Genomic DNA, 23,663 nt, shown 5'->3' on the forward strand with positions numbered 1-23,663 from the left:
CCAATCTGAAACAATGCACTGAAGTTCCACGTTTAGCAAAGTCTTTCACTCTTCATTTACCCCATGGATTTACCCCATACTAACAATCTTTGTAATGCCATTTTTTAATGCCATGGTTTAATTATCAAACAAGTTTATTCTGAACACTGATTTTACACTGACCAACAGATAAGGTAAAATTCACTTATCTCAGATGTGGACCCCTATACTATCTGAGATAAGTGTATTTTACCTTATCTGTTGGTCAGTGTAAAATCAGTGTTCAGAATACGGTAAACTTGTTTGATAATTAAACCAGTCTATAGAAAGGAATACAGCTTTTGATTGAATACGCAAACTACCGTATACTATATGCGATGACAGGACAATAAACTCCAAGAGGAGGGTAGACAAGCCCTCCAATAGAGTTACACACCTCTGAGCATACGGAAGCATATCAATCTTTGACTGTTTTCAAGATTCTGGTTTTGAATAATAGGAGAAACGTTGTATATTTTATTTATTTAAAGATGAATGTATGGCCGAAAGTGAAGAAGGAGAGAAAAACAGCAAATGGATAAGAAGGCCCTGGAAACAAAGTTAAGAGCACGGACAGATAGACAGAAGGAAGTGCAACCGGAGCCTGGGAAAAGATGATTAGAGAAATAAAACTACCAGACAACAAAGGTAGGGAAAATGATTTTCTTTTCAATTTAGTGACTGAAATGTGTCAGTTTTGTGAACTATATCTGCCCTGCACTGTTTAGGGAGAAATTATTTTCTTTCTAGTTCTCTGGTGTTGTACTGCATGTAGAGTCTGGCATCTTAGGGTTTCATTTGTATATATTAGTACTTTTAGTTTGTGGTCCTATATTTGCATAGGGGTTATCTGTGTTCTGCAAATGTGACCAAGGCCATGTGTTTTGGTAGAAATGAATGTTGAGAAGCATAAAGTGTAGTTTACTTTGTTGGTTAACCATTATGTATTGTTAATAAGATTATATTGTGTGTATATTTGAAAAATGAAAGGGAAAAATGGCATTACAATGACAGTAGTACTATTATTTGGGGGGCAGGGTCTGGGGCGGAGCTTTTAAGCATCCCCAATCATTTTGAAATTTGGTTCCTATGGGGATATCAATTCTGAGTTTCTGCTTCTTAACAGGACATACGAGTAGCTACAAGCTCCATAAATGTTAGTACCGGTTGCACACAGTTTTGTATGATTTTGATAATGTTATACTTGTTTCAGAACAGAACAGAAGGAGAGTTTTCCCTTTTGCCCTCCTTCCAGTGAAGTGATTCTTGACTGCTTTTGTACAAATTGAGGGGGCAGGAGCAAGCCTATTGGGAAGGAGGTGGAGTTGAAAGATGAGTGTTATCATTCTGCAAGCAACATGCAAGTTCAGATGCATAACCCTAGCATTCAAGACTACTAGACACATCAACAAGAAAGAAGATTATCGCGGTAAGAACCTAATCTTTCTAAAAGTGCCCAGTCTTGATGTCAGTGAATAGGTGAAGTTTACCAAACTCACTGGGATCTTCCACAAAAATATTTCGGTACAAGAGTAAAGATTAATGCTGAGGGAAACACCTCAGTATCAGTACATGAAAATTCATCATAAAAAATCAGTCTCATCGAGTTTCCCTTCAGGGTTAAAATAATACAATTCTAGACGCATTCCCTGTTGTCTTTTGACATCTTATGATGTACTCTGACCATTGCTTGCCTTGGATCGGTAGCGTGGAATGTTGCTAATCTTTGGGGTTTTGCCAGGTACTAGTGACCTGGATTGGCCACTGGGCTTGATGATTGGACTGACCTAGTAAGGCTATTCTTATGTTTTTATGTTCTGTTCTTATGAGATACTCCCACCCCCACAATGCACCTCAAACACTGTGGCTCATAACACCCTGTGACTGGAGAAGAGAGACCATGAATTACTTCTTCCCTTAACAACTCACAATTGCATGAAGAATGTGTTAAATTGTACTATCTTAGATTAAGGACCATAAAAGGTAAACACATTATAAAGGATAACAGCTCTGTCTGCTGTGGACAACCTTGTGTGTCTACTGCACTAGAGATGCTACGAAAACATTACCTTTTACTGGAAGTGTAAACTGAATAGAAACATAGAAACATAGAAATTGACGGCAGAAAAGGGCCATAGCCCATCGAGTCTGCCCATACCAATGACCCACTCCCTGATTCTTACTCTCCTATAGATCCCACATGAATATCCCATTTTCTCTTAAAATCTGACACGCTGTTGGCCTCAATCATCTGCTGAGGCAGCTCGTTCTAATGATCAACCACCCTTTCGGTGAAGAAGTACTTCCTAGCATCACCTTGAAATTTCCCTCCCCTGATTTTCAGCGAGTGTCCTCTGGTTACCGTGGGCCCTGTAAGACTGAAGATATCATCTTTCACCTCTATACGCCCCGTGATATATTTAAAGGTCTCAATCATATCCCCCCTCTCTCTTCGCTCCTCCAGGAGACCAATAAATGCAACTAAAATGCAGTAGGAAGCAAATTTTACAGAGGCAGGCTCAAAGCACAGGGTAATCTTAATATGCTCCATATTCTGTTTGATTTGGGAACATTGCATCAGATCCCGTTTAAGCAAAATTCACTGACTGGATAAAATCAAGACTTTATCTTTAATAATTACCCATGTTGGTGATAATACCATTTAAGTTTCAAGTTTCAAGTTTATTAGTGTATTTGATTAATCGCCTATTAAAATTACTAAGCGATGTACAAAATCAATAAAGAGCAATAAAAGAAACTAACAATATACAAAGTGGTTACATGTTATACATACATGAGTCGGGAGGAAAAAAGGTTAAAAGTTACAATTTTTAAATTTTTCAGTAGAAAAATAAAGGAAAATACAAAAGTATCTATATTGTTAATTTAAAAACACATTAAGGAAGAGCAACACTGTAATAAAGATCCTGGCACAGAATAAAGCTAATTGAATGATAAGGGTTATCCCAACTGTATATTTTTGTGAATGAAAACTAGAACTTCAAAACTGCACAACCAACAGGGAGAACCTGTGCTGAGAAGTCACGAGGAGCGCTGGTTATATTGTGAGGTTAGCTGGAGTCATTCCCAGTGAGTGTAAGATGACAGTGTGAGGTAGGTGTGGAGACATTTTCAGGGTGGCAACCTAGATGTTATCAGAGAAGGATCTTTGGTTCAGGGATAGCAGAACACCTTTTTGGTTGGAGATTCCATTACAAACACCAGTCTTCAACAATGGCATAAAAAAGGGTGTGGAGATGGAGAGCTGTCTTGATGGAGGTGCCAGCACCTCTCCTCTTTCTTCCCGGCAATGGGAAGTGGTGTCTTAAATGCGAACAGGATCACCTAACTGCTGCTTGCACTGGCCTCATCTCTCCTTCTGATGTCACTTCCTGTTCGCGAGACCAGGAAGTTATGTCAGAGAGAAAGCTCAGCTGCACAAGCAGCAGGTTGGAGATCCTGCTTGCTACCAGTGAAGATTTGATGAGATACCGGGGGGGGTGGGGGGGGAGAAGAGGAGGGGAAGGGAGGAGTGCATTGCTGGTGTACTGAATTCAAGAAGGCCTGGGACAGGCACATGGGATCTATCGGAGAGAGAAAGAGATAATGGTTACTGAGGATGGGCAGACTAGATGGGCCATTTGGCTTTTATCTGCCATCATGTGTCTATGTTTCTATGGTGATGATGGGGGACATAGGAAGAGCGTAAAGTCAAAACATAGAATTACGATTCTGCAAATTGGCATTTTGCATAATAAAATAACACTCTGCTCAGCTACAGTGGCAAAATAACGTTCAAAATTTAAGAAGTTGGTTGGGCTGAAAACTTTTCAGCACACCCTCATATGCCACTTTCTTTGAATATTATTCGCCCAGTAGATAGTTGGTTCTGAGCTGGTTTTCGAGAGCAAACCCACTAGACCTCCTGGAAAAAAAAGGTTCTCCTGCTTAGCTGGCTAAAGGGATAAGGAAACTTTTTCCATAGCCTGAAGCTTGTGGAAGGCCCACATGCTGTAGCATTTTTGCTGAATAAAGCCTTTCTGTGCTTTAATAGAAAGCACATATTTCAACAAAGTGAGAGCTAAATTTTCTCCTGTGGTTATTTTGGCATGGTTTCTATTTCCCATAGCCCTATTCCCAGAAATTAAACATTCCTGGAATTAAAAGTTGTGAGAGAAAAAACAGAGAAATAACACACAGGATTAAATATGACTGTTCTTGTGATATAAGAACATAAGAACATAAGCAATGCCTCTGCTGGGTCAGACCTGAGGTCCATCATGCCCAGCAGTCTGCTCACGCGGCGGCCCAACAGGTCCAGGACCTGTGCAGTAATCCTCTATTTATACCCCTCTATCCCCTTTTCCAGCAGGAAATTGTCCAATCCTTTCTTAAACCCCTGTACTGTACTCTGCCCTATTACTCCCTCTGGAAGCGCATTCCAGGTGTCCACCACTCGTTGGGTAAAGAAGAACTTCCTAGCATTCGTTTTAAATCTGTCCCCTTTCAACTTTTCCAAGTGTCCTCTTGTTCTTTTATTTTTCGAAAGTTTGAAGAATCTGTCCTTCTCTACTCTCTCTATGCCCTTCATGATCTTATAAGTCTCTATCATATCCCCTCTAAGTCTCCTCTTCTCCAGGGAAAAGAGACCCAGTTTCTCCAATCTCTCAGCGTATGAGAGGTTTTCCATCCCTTTTATCAAGCGTGTCGCTCTCCTCTGAACCCTCTCGAGTAACGCCATATCCTTCCTAAGGTACGGAGACCAATATTGGACGCAGTATTCCAGATGCGGGCGCACCATCGCCCGATACAATGGCAGGATAACTTCTTTTGTCCTTGTTGTAATACCCTTCTTGATTATGCCTAGCATTCTATTTGCTTTCTTAGCGGCTGTTGCGCACTGTGCCGTCGGCTTCATTGTCATGTCCACCATTACCCCCAAGTCCCTTTCTTGGTTGCTCTCATTCAATAATATCCCTCCCATCGTATAGTTGTACCTCGGGTTTCTGTTTCCAACATGCAATACTTTACATTTCTCAACGTTGAACTTCATCTGCCATCTCGCCGCCCATTCCCCCAATTTGTTCAAGTCCCTTTGCAATTCTTCGCATTCCTCTTTAGTCCCAGCTCCACTAAATAGTTTTGTATCGTCCGCAAATTTTATTATCTCACACTTCGTGCCTGTTTCTAGATCATTTATGAATATATTAAATAGCAGCGGCCCGAGCACTGAGCCCTGCGGAACACCACTCGTGACCCCCATCCAGTCCGAGTAGTGGCCCTTCACCCCTACCCTCTGTTTCCTACCCGCCAACCAGTTTCTGATCCATCTATGTACGTCTCCGTCCACTCCATGGTTCTTCAGTTTCCGGAGTAGACGTTCGTGAGGCACCTTGTCAAAGGCTTTTTGGAAATCAAGGTATATGATGTCTATGGGGTCTCCTCTGTCCATCCGTTTGTTAATTCCTTCGAAGAAGTGCAATAAGTTCGTTAGGCACGATCTCCCCCTGCAGAAACCATGTTGGGTTGTTTTCAAAAGTTCGTTTCTTTCCAGATGTTCATCGATGTGTTCTTTAATCAGTGCTTCCGTCAGTTTCCCCGGAACCGAAGTCAAACTCACTGGTCTGTAGTTTCCCGGGTCACCTCTTGATCCCTTTTTAAAGATGGGCGTGACATTGGCTATCTTCCAATCCTCCGGGATCATGCCTGTTTTCAAGGATAGGTTGCAAATTTGCTGCAGTAGTTCCGCTATCTCCTCCTTTAATTCCTTCAGAACCCTGGGATGGATTCCGTCCGGACCCGGGGATTTGTCAGTTTTAAGTTTTTCTATCTGCCTGTGTACATCATCAAGGCTCACTTCCATGGATGTTAATTTTTCTGCTTGATTTCCATTGAATATTTGTTCAGGTTCCGGTATGTTGGTTGTGTCTTCGTTTGTAAATACAGACGAGAAGAACATGTTGAGTCTTTCTGCGACTTCTTTCTCCTCCTTCACCGCTCCCTTCCTGTCTCCTTCGTCCAGCGGTCCTACCTCCTCCCTAGCTGGCTGTTTCCCTTTAACATATCTGAAGAACGGTTTGAAATTTCGTGCCTCCCTGGCTAGCCTCTCTTCATACTCTCTTTTGGCTTTTCGAACCACACGGTGACATTCTTTTTGATACTTCCTGTGCTCCTTCTGGTTCCCTTCAGTTTTGTCCTTTTTCCATTCCCTGAATGAATTTTTCTTATTGCCTATCGCTTCCTTCACTATTTTAGTCATCCATACTGGGTCTTTTGTTCGACCCTTTTTGCACCCCTTTCTGAATCTGGGGATGTGCAGATTTTGTGCCTCGCTCACTGTGTCTTTGAAAAAAGACCAGGCATGTTCTACTGTTTGCCATTTTTTGGAAGTGTTCCTAAGTTTCTTCCTTACCATTTCCCTCATTGCTTCATAGTTTCCTTTCCTGAAGTTGAAAGATGTCACTATGGTTCTCTTTCCGTTCGGTATGCCTACTTCAACCTTGAACTTGATCATATTATGATCACTGTTTCCCAACGGTCCCACTACTTCCACTTCCTTTGCAGGTCCCCTTAGTCCATTTAGGATTAAATCCAGAGTGGCATTTCCTCTCGTCGGTTCTCTAACAAGCTGCTCCATGAAGCAATCTTGTATAGCCTCCAGGAATTCTGTCTCCCTAGCGCATCTTGAGCTTCCAAGACTCCAGTCTATCCCAGGATAGTTGAAGTCTCCCATAACAACTGTGTAACCACTTTTGCATTCTCGCTTCATCTCGGCATCCATTTCTTTATCGCTATCTCCGGTTTGCCCGGGTGGACGATAGTATAGGCCCATCTTTATTTCATGCCCTTTCCTACCCGGTATTTTAACCCATAGCGATTCCAGTTTGTTGATCATCTCCGCTGTGTCCATTCTTGTCGATTGTATGCTTTCTTTTACGTATAGGGCTATTCCTCCTCCTTTCTGACCTGACCTATCCCGGCGATAGAGCTTGTACCCCGGCAGTGCTGTATCCCATTTGTTTTCCTCATTCCACCACGTTTCAGAGATTCCAATGATGTCTATGTCCTCTGCATTGGCCATGGCTTCTAGCTCCCCCATTTTGTTTCTTAAACTCCTTGCATTAGTATATATGCAGTTTAGATCCTGGCATTTTGTCGTCTTCATTTCTTTTCCCTGTGCTTCAGTCTTTGGTGTCTTCTCTTTTGCTACAATCTTTCTAACCTCCTCTTCTGGGTTAGTTGACTCCTGTAATTTGTCTCTTGTTTCTTCCCTGCCTTTTTTCCCCTTAGTATCTTCACGGGATACCTTCTTCCGAATCATCGACGCTAGGTCGACTGTCGGCTTTCCCCTTTCTCTTAGTTTAAAGCCTGTTCTATTCCTCTCTTGACGTTGTTTGCTAGAAGTCTTGTTCCCGCCACGCTCAGGTGCAGTCCATCTCTCCTGTAGAGCTTGCTCTTGCCCCAGAACGTTGTCCAGTTCCTCACGAAGTGGAACCCTTCTTCCTCACACCATCTCCTCATCCATGCATTTATTGATTGTAGTTCTTCCTGCCTTTTCACATCTGCCCTCTATTTACCAGACCCGCATAACTTACTAAAATGCAGCATGCAAATGTTTATCTTGTACTTAAGCAGTAAAATGACGATAAATTATTTAAATTTTATAGGGTAAATTTTGAAAGCAGTCTTCAGGAAGTTAATCCTGGTATTTCCAATCAAAATGCTAGAGGTTACTTACTTTGAAAAATTATATGAAGTCTGCATCTATGAATACTTACAAAAATTAAAGACTACTTACCTGCAAATTTAATTATGAATATGCATGTAAAAGAAAGGATCAATCAATCAAGGCCAGGAAAAAAAAGAAAAACATTCCCTTATAGAGCAGAGACTAGGCTAGCAATGCTGAAACTTGAAGAGGTCCCTAGAGCTTCCAGCCAGAGCAACATGTGAACCTCTGTTCACAGCTGGCAATGGGGTTTTTCACATGTTTGAAGCTTTTTTTCCCGTCTGGCCCTGCCCTCACTTTGATGATACTCTAGCTGCAAATACGGTAAGTCCTTCAGAGAAAAGAGTCTATCCACCCTGATATTCAGAAGTATTATAACTGGCTATCTCCCGTTCTTACTTCTTACCTGGCCATGCCTTTCCTGTGGTTGTTGCGGTGGCGGGCAGGAAGCATGGAGAGAGCTCATTCTTTGCGATAGCCTGTCCCGTTGTCCCCTCACACAGCTGTCAGAGAAAGAGAAATGGGTCTCCTGAAAAAGAATGATATCGGGGTGTAAGGAACATAAGTAATTAGTTACTTTTTTGCATTTAATACAGTGATTCATGCCATTGACATTAAATGATAGAATATGTAAGTTAGTCATGGAAACGCAGTTGATAAATACCATTCAATACAGAAAATATCAAGAAAACAGTAATCAAAGATAAGCAAGCTTGAAAAGACAAATGCATATTAGAACACCAACATATAAACCTTCTGAACCTTTGAAAACAACATAATGACATATCCAAAAAAGGCAAACAGTGCCAGCGATATGTCATTATCAATGTGGAATGAAAAATCAGGGTGGGATTGAAGCCTCAAGTGGCTGACCACCGCACTGAATGCCGTCTCCCCAGATGACAAGATAGTGTGAACATATGATTATAGACCTCACACAGCAGCAGGAAGAGGAAAGGTGGAGGATGTGGGACGCAGTCATTGCATTTTGATGGAGTCAATGTACAGTTGAAGTTTGGCTGGATCTAGGTATGTAGTAGTCTTGTTGTTGTGCATGATCAACATTTTGGCAGGATAAAGAAGGCCAAATCAGGCCCCAATGTCTTTCAGATCCTGACATTGTTGAAGGAATTGTTTCCTGCGAGCCGCCGTGGTTTTTGCCAAATCTGGAACAAATAATATTTTCCTCCCTTGATATAGGAGTTGCTTCTTTTCTTTCCCAGTGGTGAAGATTTGTAGTGGTGGCTGATAACGTAGAACCTTGAGAACTATAGGTCTTGGTGTTTCTTTTCCAGGAGAGGTGGCGACAGAACGCAATGCGCCCGCTCAATTTCCAGGGGGGATTGAATGTGAGGCCCAGTGTGATAGGAGGCAGTTGGATTAGGAAGGCTATCATATCCATACCCTCCGACGTCTCCAGTATGCCCAAGATTCTTACATTATTTCTTCGGCTCCTGTTTGCCAGGTCTTCAAAATCAAGTTTCAAGGCAGCTAGATCGCACTCATGTTGAGGTATTAGAGCAACACTTTGAGCATGCTTTGCTTGAAAGCCTTTGAGAGCGTCTATTCTATGTCTGGCATCGGTAAATTGAGCATTAATTGCTTCAATTTCCGTTAGGATTAGTTGGGCTTCCTCCACCTGTTTAGACATAATGTTTTTAAAAGCTCGCATTTCAGCCACCAGAAGGTCTAATTAAGACTCAATGGTTTTTGTCAGGTGTTTTTCAGGGGAGGAGACCTCGTGTTTAGGCTGCTTACCACTGGGCACCGGTGACGATGATTGTTCCCCTTTAGCAGCTTTAGTTAAAGACATGGTCCAACAGGGATGAAAGGCTGTTCGTGGATAAAGAGTAAAGATCGCTGTGTGAAGCTGTTTAAGCAGTTTTAGCATGCCGTTGTAAAGGAGAGCTTATGCAGCATGTCTGGTCACCACGCCCCCCCCCCCCCCCCGTCTTTGTAATTTTTGACTGGAAATTGATCCATTTGTACCAGTTCTACACCATTCAAGATTCTGTAGACTTCAGTCATCTCTCCCCTGAAGTCAACCTCACAGCACGTATGAGGGAAGACAGGGAGCAAGCTTCCCATTTACTGAACACGTTGGTTGCTAACTACTTAATTCACCATGATTGCAGCACACCCATCATTAGCGGTTTCCCCACCACCCAGAACTAGACCATTACTAAAATAGCTACGGTATCACTATGACCAGGATAAACCTAGACTTCAGCAATTATTTTCCGCATAATTGTCTGCAATGTACACACAGCCAGGGTTAGCAAAGTGTCAACCAGTGCCCTGGTTCCTTGAGACTCTGGTTCTACAGACTCTCTGGAGTCGTTAAAATAATTTTCCCCAGCTATCAGTACTGACCACAAGCCAAACCTTTCATTGTGGGATGCTTTCCTTAAGGTTTCAGAGGTTCCCCCCAGTGAGACCTAGAAACCCTTTTTAAATGTGTTATTGAAGCAGTGATTAGTGTCTCCAAACCTACTGGTTTTGTTGAGTGGCTTGAAACAAACTTCACTGAGCATGCATCTTGACTTATGGCCTTTCTAAAGCAGCATCACAATTAATCGTCATCTCCCTCCCCCCATCGACCCCTTCCTTTTCCCACTTTTGTATTGTAGGAATAATTCTAAGTTTGATACTAGGGAAGAAGCAGCTATTCAGCTGCGTGAAACTCCTTTGAAAATATCCTGTTTCCCCAAGCATATCAGATAATTATTATGCATTGGTTTTAACATATTTTGCTTTAGAAAATGCATATTAAAACACTTTAGTATGCAGATAACTGAGATAATACCCAGCTTAGCTGAGAATTTCTTTTGAGTCCATTTGAAATTGGATTCCAAAGCTCAGACCTTCACTTATTAGAAGGTTTTATAACCCGCCTACATTTTTATTTTTATGCCCAAGACAGCTTCGTCCTGCCCCTTTGAAGTTTCAGCCAACCTGAACCCACCATACTTGGGGTTATTGTGTCTTGAGCCTGTCTTGGCAACCGCAAAGGTTTTTTCCCTGTTATTCTTTCTCCTACACGCCTCCTAGACCAGCTATTTCATTTGACAGTCCTTTGCCTGAGACACAGATCATGGTTCTCTTCAGTACTTGCTCAAGTGCAGCCTTGAGCCGGTCCATAGTTAGTGCTATTGAGAGATGGCAAGAATTCCCCTCCCAAATGCTGTAAACATCTCCAGCCCCTGCTACCTCAAGGAACAGGAACCAGGATTTCTCTGTTACTATACTTTATTTCATTTTCTATCCCTTTCTCCCCAAAGAGCTCAGAACAGGTTAGAGGTTGACATACATCATGTACAGTTAACAGGTTACAATTTGCCATAGTTACAGTACAAGTTTTTATCCTAATTCTACATATACTAGGGATCTAATACTAGTATACGATAGTATAGAATTTACAGGTTACAATTTGCCACAGTTACAGAGCAAGGTTTTTCAATACAAGTTTGATCCTAATTTGACCTGTATTAGGGATCTAATTATCACAAACAGAAAGAAATTTGACCATGTCACTCCTCTGCTAAAAAGTGCGCACTGGTTACCAATACCACACCGAATTATATACAAAATAGCTATTCTCTCCTTCAAGTCCCAAAATGCTAAAGAACCGGCCTTCATTCACAAGCTTCTTATTCCACATGAACCTTTAAGAGTCCTAAGATCTTCCTCTCAACATCTTCTTCATACACCGTCCTTGAAAATCATTAGCACGCGTCGGGCCACTTCATTTGCAATTATGGCCCCCACAGTATGGAATTCCTTGCCACTTCATATCAGGGCTGAACAAAACTTAGATCAATTTAAGGGACATCTAAAATGCTACCTCTTCCAAGATGCATATGATTGTTGAATAGACTTAGTGACTGCCAGGATTGTTTAATAATCTTTATTCCCTAGCTTCCCTATTGTTGTTTACCTTTCATGTTTCCTTTGCTTTTAAAATTGTAGTTCTCCCCACTTTCCTATTGTTTTTATGTTTGTCAAGTATTGTTTAGTCAGTACTTATCTATTTAATGTTTCCCCCTTTTTAAAAAAATAATAGAAATTGTAAAACGTTTAAAATTCATGATTAGCGTTTTATCAAAATTTTAATAAACTTGAAACGAATCTTTAAACACATGAATAAGGAGCTTAAACTTTAATCTTGAGGATATAATCAACCAGTATAACTCCCTCAACAAAGTCAAAACTTTTTCCCGAAGCGCTTTCTTAAAATGCAGCCTCATTCTGATCAGTCTACTGTCCATGAGCGACTGTATAGGAAATTTCTGGTCTCTCTTACTTACATTCCCCACATATGAGATTGCAGATGCATGCTTGCCCATTTGGAGTTTGGAAGGGTCTACCATTCAGACGTAGAAGTTGCTTGAATGGTCAGTGGGTTCCCGCCAAATTCTTGGAATAGAAAATTTCATGGCTCTCTTTTCCCCTTTGTATCATCCTGTAGAACAGGGGTGTCAAACTCAAATCACATAAAGAGCCGAAATCTAAAAAATTGCGAGCCGGATTTTTTTATTAAGATACCCCCCCTTTGCTGATGCACAGCATGGGCCCCAGTGCCGGCGGCTGCTCCGACGCTCACAAGATTTCTGTGAGTGTCTGACCAATCGCCGTCACCAAAACCCACGCTGTGCACCAGCAAAGGAGGGGACTAATCTTAGTAGAAGTATAGGGATACACCCTGTCCAACCTCACGCCGGCTACAAAATAAATAAAAAAGATTTGTCCTCTCTTTTAGGTCTTAGTTCACGCTTGCTGTTTAACACCAGCTCTGGCAGGATACACATTTCAAATCTGACATATTGTAATCACAAAATAAAAAATAAAATTATTTTTTCTACCTTTTGTTGTCTGGTCATTTTGCTTTTGGTCCCAGTTTCTCTCTCTGATTTTGTCTATCTTCTAATTCTCTTTCCAGTGTCTGCTGTCCATTTTTTTTCTCCTATTCTCTCTTGCTCCAGTCCCTGTCTCCAACATATTGATTTTTCCATTTCAACTTTTCTCCTTTTTTCTTTTTTGCCTCTGTCAACTCAAATCTTGCCTTCTTTATCATCCTCCTTTTAAAATTTTCAGCTACCTATCAATTTTACATCTCCAGATCCAACTTCTCTCCCTTTCTCTTCCCAACTGCCCCTCATCCCATCTCTCCTCCTGTCTGCCTACCTGCCTCCCTCCCTCCCCCCAGGTCCATAATTTCTCCCTTTATCTTGCCAACGGTTCTCCCTTCAAGTATCTTTTTCCCTGTTTCTCCCCATTACCCCAGGTCCAACCTCTCTCCCTTCATCTCGCTCTCTTCATAGCCCAGCATGCCTTCCCTTCAGCGCCAGTCCCTCTCTCCTCACAGCCCAGCTTGCCTTTCCCTCCAGCACCAGTCCCTCTCTCCTCACAGCCCGATGTCTTTCCCTCCAGCGCCGGTCTGATGTCGCCGCGAAGCCAAGGAGTCTGCCGGCCTCAGCGATTCGGCAGTGGTATACATGGCTCCCCCTCCTGCTTTTCACCTGCTGCGTCTGTCTCCAATGACACGCAACTTCCTGTTTCTGCCCAGGTGAACCACGGCGGATGGAAGGCAGGAGGGAGAGCCACAGACAACACTGCCGAAGCCGGCAGACTTTCTGACGTGACAGCGACGTCGGACCAGTGAGGAGGGAGGACATGCTGGGCTGTGAAAAGGGGCAGTTCGGAAGCATTGCTGAGGGCCACATAAAAAGCCCAGGCGGGCTGGATTCAGCCTGCGGGCCTTGTGTTTGACCCATGTGCTGTAGAAGAACAAAATGAAATTGTGGCAATGAAAACAATAAATTAATTTCACCTATGACTAATGTGTATGAGATTCTTACAACATATTTCATATAGGATATATTTTTTAAAATTTTCTAAGGCATTTTATAGCAAAAAGAAATTACATCATCCTAGTGAGAACAAGATTGTCTTACCTTCCAGAGTTTTTTTTGGCAATGCTTGCATGTGAAGTGAGATACCCAAGGTTTGTCTTGATCCCCAAAAGGCATGCCAAAAAATGCCTTGTAGGTATCACATCTCTTAGCAGATGCTTCTATGGAGTAATTTTTCCCTCGTCTTGATAAATTGGCCACAAACATAGCAAAATGCATCTGCCTGATGTTTGCGCCTTAGTAAAAGGGCCTCAAAGTTTACTCAGCTTGGAATCAATCTGGAATGTTCTGAATAAAAAATGAATCAGTCTGGAATGTTCTGCATAAATGATAAATTTCAAAATATCAATGTCCTGGTCACAAATGCAATGCTTGAGGGGAATGATAGCCATTTTCTATACTTTTGTGGCATAGCTAATTAAGAAAGAACAGCTCGCAAATTAACATTAATTTTTAGCTGAAAATTTGTGCTGATGGCTAAAATTAGGGCACAAATTTAAGATCTTAATTTAGGGACTCAGTTGTTTTGTTGCTTTTTTTTTTTTTTTTTATATAACATCAGATCCTTAGATATTTATTTTCCAGCTAAGTAGAGGTTCTTTGAGGGTGCAAAATACTGGTGTTTTCATGCCAAAGGTACTACAGTATTAGTGGTTACCTTAACAGTGGAATCGATTATCTTGTGTCACCTGAGGAAGCAACTACTGACGAAAAATGGACCAAGTTGGATCCTTATTACATCCTTGACCACTATTTACATTGGATGATTGTTATTATTTATCAAGACTTTTTGTTAAAACAATATCAGAAGCCCTAGATATAATGAAGGAAAGGGCGAGGACTTTAAAGGCAGATTGTTAAAAAAAATAAATAAATTGCAGATTTGATAAAGAAGCTTTACTTTTACGAAGACCTTTTGAGCAACTGCAGAATCTGGGAAACCATCAGTAAAGGAGATTCCAGCTTACGTTTGGTTTTTCAATTACACAAAGAATGCTCTCAGCCAAGAGAATGGGGAATCCTGCTGGATTCAGGCAATTGCTAATCCAAAGGTACAGTAACTCTCTTATATTTTTGTTTACTTAAGAGTCCACTTTGGCAAATAGAGTAAGGCGGAGAGTGAGACCCCATCTTCACAATTACCTCTGTGGTGTTTCATACTAAGTAATGCTCATTTTGTCATGTTTCAAGGGAATTTATTTCTCGTGCTTCTGAGCTCTTCTTGGTCGTTCTTGTGAAACGCCATGTTTGTCAGTAGTTTCCCTTTGAGTGATTCTCTAGTTGTTCTTTACAAGTTTGTTAACCTTTCTTATCCATTGCTGTCATGGGTCATCCACTTCATTTTTGGTCGCACAAATCAGTTCTTCTCAGGCCATAATCTTTACATTTTTTTGGGCCCAACGATGTACAGTACTCGCATCAACGCCACAAACAACCTGCGTGCTGCAGCAAATTTCAATTGGAGGGACTCCTTCAGCAGTCAGAAATTCTGTCATAGCGTGTTGCTTACATGGCACCGACGAGTGCTCACGGCATACTTCCATTTCACAAGCAAGAGCAAAACAGTCTCTTCACACAGACAGCTCTCACCAACTGACGTGAAGGAAGAGGTTTCAGAGAGCAAATGGACATCTGCAGTGCATCAATGCTGCCACCTGTTGATGGGGGAGAGTGGCACTGTGGTTAGAGCTACAGCCTCAGCAGCCTGAGGTTGTAGGTCCAAATCCCAAGCAGCTCTTTGTGACCCTGGGCAAGTCGCTTAATCCCCCATTGCCTCATGTATATTAGATAGAGTGTGAGCCCACTGGGACAGAAAGGGAAAGCACTTGAATACCTGAATGTAAACCACTTAGGCTATAAGTGGTATATAATTGCTAAAAGTAAATAATTGTGGAGGCATTACTTTTCATTTAACCCTCATATGTGCATATGCTGTTCTAAGATAGTATAAAAAGCACTCAACTTGATGTATCCTCTTCAGAAGTGTGCAGCATCCTGATATCTCAAACAACAGCTGTGCATACAACACATTCAAAATATAATGTTAGCAGGGGTGCCCACACTTTTTGGGCTTGCGAGCTACTTTTAAAATGACCAAGTCAAAATGATCTACCAATAATAAAATTTTTAAAAAACACAAAGCACACTGTATGCAGAGAAAATATTAATTATCATTTATATTCTGGGTTTTTTTCAAAGAGGTCAAGGCAGATGACTCTATGCACTGTCACCTCAGTAACAACCATACAAAAATAGACAAATACACCCCCCTCCCTTTTTACTAAACCGCGATAGCAGTTTTTAGTGCAGGGAGCTGTGCTGAATGCCCCACGCTGCTCTCGACGCTCATAGGCTCCCTGCACTAAAAAACGCTATTGTGGTTTAGTAAAAGGGGACCATAGTGCAAAATATAGACAGCAGATATAAATTCTCAAAACGGACACATTTTGATCACTAAATTGAAAATAAAATTATTTTTCCTACCTTTGTTGTCTGGTGATTTCATGAGTCTCTGGTTGCACTTTCTTTTTCTGACTGTGCATCCAATCTTTCTTCCCTTCTTTCAGCCTGTATGCTTCCTCTCCTCCAGACCTCATTCCCTCCCCCAACTTTTTCTTCCTCTCTCCCTGCCCTTTCTTTCTCCCTGCCTCCCTTTCTTTTTTTCTCTCTTCGTGCCCCCATTCTTTCTGTTTCCCTTCTTTCCTTCTGTCTCCCTGTCTGCCCCTTTCTTTCTTTCTCCCTGCCCTCCCCCAAAGCACTGCTGCCACCATCGGGGAACAGGCCCCCAAGCTGCCACTGCCATCGGGGAACAGGCACCAAAGCCACCGCCGCCCCAAGCTCTCCCTCTACTCTGCGTCGGGCCGACCAGCATTCCTCTCCCCAACGTTAATTCTGCCGTCGGAGAGGAAGTTCCGGGCCAGCTAGGCAGCGATTGGCTGGCCCGGAACTTCCTCTTCGACAGCAGAATTGACATCGTGGAGAGGAAAGCTGATCGGCCCGGTAGATTGTGAAGGCAATGCGAGTCTATCATGGAGCCCAGGATGGGCTCCGCGATGACTCACTTTGCCTTAAGAACATAAGAACATAAGAAGTGCCATTTCCGGAGCAGACCCTAGGTCCATCAAGTCCGGCGATCCGCACACGCGGAGGCCCCGCCAGGTGTACCCTGGCATAGTATTAGTCCCCATACTCTAAGCTTCTCATAAGAGATGTGCATCTAGCTTAACCTTACCTATGTTACCTTAAGCCACTCATAAGGAGATGTACATCTAACTTACCTTTAAACCATGGATTCCGCAATTATCTCCTCCGGGAGAGCATTCCAGGTGTCCACCATTCGTTGCGTGAAGCAGAATTTCCTGATATCTGTCCTGAACCTGTCCCCCCTTAGCTTCAGTCCATGTCCTCTTGTCCGTGTCACATTAGACATTGTAAATAATTTTTTATCGTGCTCTATTTGGTCGATTCCTTTCAGTATCTTGAAAGTCTCGATCATATCCCCTCGCAGACTCCTCTTCTCAAGGGAGAACAATCCCAGTCTCTTAAGTCGTTCCTCATATTCCAAGTTCTCCATGCCCTTTATTAGCTTCATTGCTCGTCTCTTAGCAGATGCTTCTATGGAGTAATTTTTCCCTCGTCATGATAAATTGGCCACAAACATAGCAAAATGCATCTGCCTGATGTTTGCGCCTTAGTAAAAGGGCCTCAAAGTTTACTCAGCTTGGAATCAATCTGGAATATTCTGAATAAAAAATGAATCAGTTTGGAATGTTCTGCATAAATGATAAATTTCAAAATATCAATGTCCTGGTCACAAATGCAATGCTTGAGGGGAATGATAGCCATTTTCTATACTTTTGTGGCATAGCTAATTAAGAAAGAACAGCTCGCAAATTACTCTCAAGTACTTTTAAATCCTTTTTTAGGTATGGAGACCAGTGCTGGACGCAGTATTCCAAGTGTGGTCTGACCATCGCTCTATATAGCGGTAGTATTACTTTCTCCGATCTACTCGTGATTCCCTTCTTTATCATGCCTAGCATTCTATTTGTCTTATTCGCTGCCACCAAGCATTGCGCCGACGGCTTCAGGGTCCTATCGATTAATACGCCAAGGTCCCTTTCCTTCGCGATAGACATATTGGGCACCCCTGACTTATAGTGATTTTGGATGGTTAGAGGTATGCACAGTATACTGTTCAGCATAGCAAAATGCATGAACATCACTTCTTCATCAGTCCATAATTGTAGCTCTGAATTCTTAAATATAAATCTTTTGAATTTTAGAAAATTTCCAGCACTTATCTTTAAAGCGGTATCGGGAGGGTTAATGCAGACACGAATCCATGTTTTGCCCTGATCAGGCTGTTTCAAGGCAGATCCCCCTAGAAAAATGTAAAAAATAGATTGACAACTAAGATTGTCCTACAAACTACATATATCTTATGTGTATATCATACGCGTACTTCTCTATAGATTCAGCAGTGTGATTTGCCAAAGTGCGCAAGTTACAAAATGGCCGCTGCATTTTTTTAACAGTTCAAAATGTTGCAGTCACATGATCACCTTATCAACTACTGATAAGGTTAATAAGGTGATCATATGACCTCAACGTTTTGAAAGGTTAAAAAAATGCTGTGGCCATTTTGTAACTCGTGCACTTTGGCAAGTCACACTGCTGAATCTATAGAGAAGTATGCGTATGATATGCACATAAGATATATGTAGTTTTTAGGACAATTGTAGTTGTTAATCTATTTTTTACATTTTTCTAGGTGGATCTGCCTTGAAACAGCCTGGTCAGGGCGAAACATGGGTTTGTTTCGGCATTAACACCTCTTTTTCCCCCTCCCCTACCGATACGGCTTTAAAGATAAGTGCTGGAAATTTTCTAAAATTCAAAAGATTTATATTTAAGAATTCAGAGCTACAATTATGGACTGATGAAGAAGTGATGTTCATGTATTTTGCTATGCTGAACAGTATACCGTGCATACCTCTGACGGTCCAAAATCACTATGTTATATTTTGAATGTGGTGTATGCACAGCTGTGGTATGCTATTCTAGTCAGAATCATGTTTAATCTTGAGTATCAAAGGCACTCAATAAATTGAGTGCTGCTCCATTACTATCAATGAAATAATGCATGTTATCCGTAATCACCAGCATTCCAGGATCAGTTCCAGAGACCCTGCTAAAAACCAGATTGACAAATGTTCAGTCTTGCCTTTTGCTGAATCACTTAGTGTGTTGAACTGATACCAATCATTCAATAATGTTGGCAATGAGAGGCAAGTTAGAAATATGATGATGGGTTTCTCAGATCAGAGTGTTAAACAAGGACTTTTTAGGTACTGGATAAATGTTGGAACATTTAAGACCAAATAGTCCTCTAAACGGGAAGCGTTAATGATCTTGGTTAATAGGTCAATCAAGTTATTATCTGCTTGTTTGATCATCCAAGCTAGGCAGGGATCCAGCTGGCAGAAGTTTACATATTGGTTAGAGGTCTTTTAGCTTCATCAGCTGAAAAAAACTGAAATGATTCTCTCCTAGTACAGTTTCTAGAAAACCTGCTTAAAGGATTTAAAGTTACTTACACAAGAAACACTTTGTGGTGGAAAACCAGTGTGAGAGAAAAGTTATTTACAGTGAGGTTCATATCCAAAAAGCCACTGAGCATGAAAGAAAAGCAGAAAAGTTTGTCTGTTAATTTTATTCTGTTATTCAGGCTTTATCCATGCATTGAATATCTGGAACAAGGTTAAGCAAATAAAATTGTCTGGTTAACCTCTGGACAGCTGTAATATATGTTCTGCTGCCACTGGGCTGGGCGTCTCACGCACTTTTCAGCTTTCCTGTTCCTGCTATTGGAAAAAACTGTTACAGCAAGAGGAGGTTCCTGATGAATGATTTGTTTTCCAAAACTGAAGCTCAGTTGAGCTACTACCATTTCTCGCAGATCAATGGTCTCAAACTCAAACCCTTTGCAGGGCCACATTTTGGTATTTGTAGGTACTTGGAGGGTCTCAGCAAAAATAGTTAATGTCTTATTAAAGAAATGACAATTTTGCATGAGGTAAAACTCAATAGTTTATAAATCTTTCCTTTTGGCTAAGTCTTAATAATAATATTGTCATTTATAGCTAAAGAGACATTTGATCAAGAAACTGTTTTATTTTACTTTTGTGATTATGATAAACATACCGAGGGCCTCAAAATAGTACTAGGCGGGCCGCACGTTTGAGATCATTGTCGCAGATGAACAGTTGCCTGAATGGAATCAGCCGATTTGATGCTTTCTCTAGGAGTACCTTGTCCACTATTTGGGTCTCCACATTGAGATAAGTCCCTTTTCAAATTATTTTTTGTTAGGGCTGCGCAGTCTGGCGTATTTTCAAATTGTGTTGCGCATCACTTTCTTATGTATTACTTTTTTCATTATTTATGAAGTGTGTATGCACTATTCACGTTATATGCACAGAAGGCTCTATGATGGTGCTGTGTATCGAGCTGGGTCTCGTACATGGGTATTAAACGTCTTGCACGTTTGTCTGACTTATCAATCCGCACTGAGGTCTTCTCACAAAAATTCTTAATATATATTTTCACATATAGTGTATGTGCCACACAGTTTGTTAAGCTGCTATACTTTAGAACTATTTGTTTACTACAAACAAATGTTCTACCAGAAGTAGGGTTACCATATTTCTCTCAGGGAAACCCCAGACACAAAACCCTACTCCCATTCTGCCTCCAGCCCCATCCTGTTCCAGCCCCAGCCCCAGAAAGCCTCTTCTCTTCTGGACGAGCTCCAGTTGCGTCTGGAGGGCCTAGAGCATGTGTGGATGCGTGTGATGTCATCCACGCATGCTCAGACGGCCTCCAGATGCGGCCAGAGCCTGTCGGGGCTTTTCAAAACCTGGACAAATGCCAGGTTTTGGAAAGTTCATCCGGGAGCCTAGACAGTCCTCTATGAAGAGGACATGTCTGGGTTTTCCTGGACGTCTGGTAACCTTAACCAGAGCTGTATAGGGGGAAGCTTTTCAAAACCCGGACAAAGTGCCGGGTTTTAGAAAGCCGTTCAGACCCCTGGACATGTCCTCAAAAGGAGGACATGTCCGTAGAAATCCGGACATCTGGTAACCCTACCCCCTACCCCCTTTTGATCAAGCCACACTGCTGAGCAGCACAAGCTAAATGCCAAGCCACCCATAGGAATAGAATGGGTAGATGGCATTGAGCTCATGCCGCTTGACAGTGTGGCTTGATTAAAAAAAAAAAAAAAAAGGAGGGGGTTACACAGTTTAGGGTTGGATTAGGATTACCATATAGCTCCAGAAAAATGAGGACGGTTTGAGACAACCGGGTTTTACTTCCTTTGCTTTCAATGGAAGCAAAACTTACAAAGCTACAGCCTCAGCACCCTGGGGTTGTGGTTTCAAACCCACATCACTCCTTGTGACCCTAGGCAAGTCACTTAATCCCCCCATTGCGCCAGGTACATTAGATAATTGTGAGCCTAACCGGGACAGACAGGGAAACATGCTTGAATACCTGAATAAATTCATGTAAACTGTTCTGAGCTCTCCTGGGAGAACAGTATAGAAAATTGAATAAATAAATAAATGTCTCAATCTGTCCTATTGCTTTCAGTGAAAGTAAAACCCGGATGTCTCAATCCGTCCTCCTTTTTCTGGAGCCATAAGGTAACCCTAGATCGGATAAATCTTCACGGCAAAATTTCCTGCCCCAATTGCTGTAATTGTCTATTGCTTATGTTTGACATATTCTTGCTGTACACCGCCTTGAGTGAATTCCTTCAAAAAGGTAGGAAATAAATAAAACAGCATTTCTTATAGCATGACTCCCCCTCCCCCCCCCCCCATCATCTGACATCCTTGGGCTCAGAGAGGATTATTGTTCTCTGCCCAGCCACCCTCACTGATGCAAATCCAGTTAAGGTTGTGGAGCCCTAGTCTAGGTAAGTCATCTTTCCAACTTCCCCACCTTTTTCTGCTAAAAATCAGCATTCTCTGGTCTTAAGAGACATGCAGACTCATTTTCAAGGCAGTTAGACACACAAAGTACCATAGGTTTCTATTGTAGTTTGGATATCAAAGTGCTTTGAGAATGATCCCACGGTAAGTTTTCAAACTAGGCCTGTATCAGTGGTCTCAAACTCAAACCCTTTGCAGGGCCACATTTTGCATTTGTAGGTACTTGGAGGGCCTCAGAAAAAATAGTTAATGTCTTATTAAAGAAATGACAATTTTGCATGAGGTAAAAAAAAACTCTTTATAGTTTATAAATCTTTCCTTTTGGCTAAGTCTTAATAATAATATTGTAATTTATAGCTAAATAGACATATGATCAAGAAACTGTTTTATATTACTTTTGTGATTATGATAAACATACCGAGGGCCTCAAAATAGTACCTGATGGGCTGCTTGTTTTAGACTACTGGCCTATATGTTCTGCTATGACTCCACGTGTGTGCAGGTTAGGGGTACTGTGAACTACCAGTTTGCCATACTTCCTGCAAGTTGTAGTTCTGCTCTTATTGGTTCCTCCTGAGTGTGTGATCCCTGCTCCGACTGTCTCATTGGCTAAGATACTGATTTTCATCATGTGCAAAGGGAAAGAGAGAGAAGCAGATGTCATCTTTTGCCTTAGCCCTACTATCCTTTGTTCTTAGCCCTCTTCAGATTCCTCTGAGGCTGCATTGTATTTTCACCAGAGTCCCACAATAATTCACCAGCAAGCTTCAGTAACTGATCTCCTAGCTCCTTCTGTTTTGAGGGTGCTGGATTGAAGAACCCGACTTCTCTCTGTATTGGCAGTGCTCCAGTAGAGCAACATTTCAATTGCAAGTAGTGACATAGCAAGGGTAGAAGGTACCCGCAGTAGTGGTGCCCCCACGCCTTCCATATCCCCCTGTTCCTTCCCTGCCCCCCACACCACACTCGTACCCTCCCTTACCCCGTACCTCGTTAAATCTTCACCAGTGTGAGCAGCTTCTCCTTGCAACCCGGAAGTGATTTCAGAGAGGAGCCAGGCCAGTGTGAGCAGCAGGTCTGAGAAGTTGCTTGTGCTGGTGAAGATTTAACGAGTTATGTGAGGGAAAGTAGGGCGCGAATGTGGCATGGGGGGGCAGAGAGGTGCCAGCACCCTCACCAAGATGGCGCCCGGGGCAGTCTGCCTCCCCCCTTACTAAGCCACTGATTGCAAGTGTTTAATTTTTGGCTTATTTGCATTAAAAAAAATAATTGGAACTAGAATCTTGAGTCTCCTCATGATGGTGTTAAGATACCGGTTTAACACAACATTGCTAATCATTGTGCTGGGTGTCCTTGAGAAGGCAAGACACTGAATAAAAAGTTTAATTTGTGTTTCAGAACTATTGTTACCATCTTCTTTAGGCTCTAACCTCCTCATAATTGGTTTGCTGTAAAGACTCTGAACTATATTTCCCAGAACCCCTACACTTCCTGTTCCTTCCGTTTCTCTTTTTGATCCCTTAGTCAACTCTTGCTCACGTTTTCTTTTCCCTTTAGATCATGGTTATCCCTAGAAATCTCTCTAGCACTCCCTCTTGTCTTCCAGAGGGTCTAATTATCCTGCCTCCCTGGGCTGCCTCTGCATGTGTGAGATATTTGTTTCATCACAGGGAATATTCGCAGCATGTTTTAAAATGCAGTTGGTAGCTGATGACTTTGAAAATGCAGCCAATGTATTTAGAAATTGCCTCCTACTGCTTAGGACAATATTCATAGAATTCAAAGCACGTATCCTTCAAGTTTACTGAAGACACCATTTTAATCTTCTTTACATGAGCCCTGTGTGTGCACCTTAAATGGATTACAGCTGTGCAGTCTGTACATTTCTGTGGTTTGCAGAAGGCTCCAGCAGTTGAGAGCTTTTGTTTGCTTTGCTTTGCAGAGTTAGTGTTAAGGAACAATCTGGTGTTTTTCATACAGTAATGCATTTAAGAGGCTTGAAGT

This window comes from Geotrypetes seraphini, chromosome 7, assembly GCF_902459505.1.
Source record: "Geotrypetes seraphini chromosome 7, aGeoSer1.1, whole genome shotgun sequence".
NCBI lineage: Eukaryota > Metazoa > Chordata > Amphibia > Gymnophiona > Dermophiidae > Geotrypetes > Geotrypetes seraphini.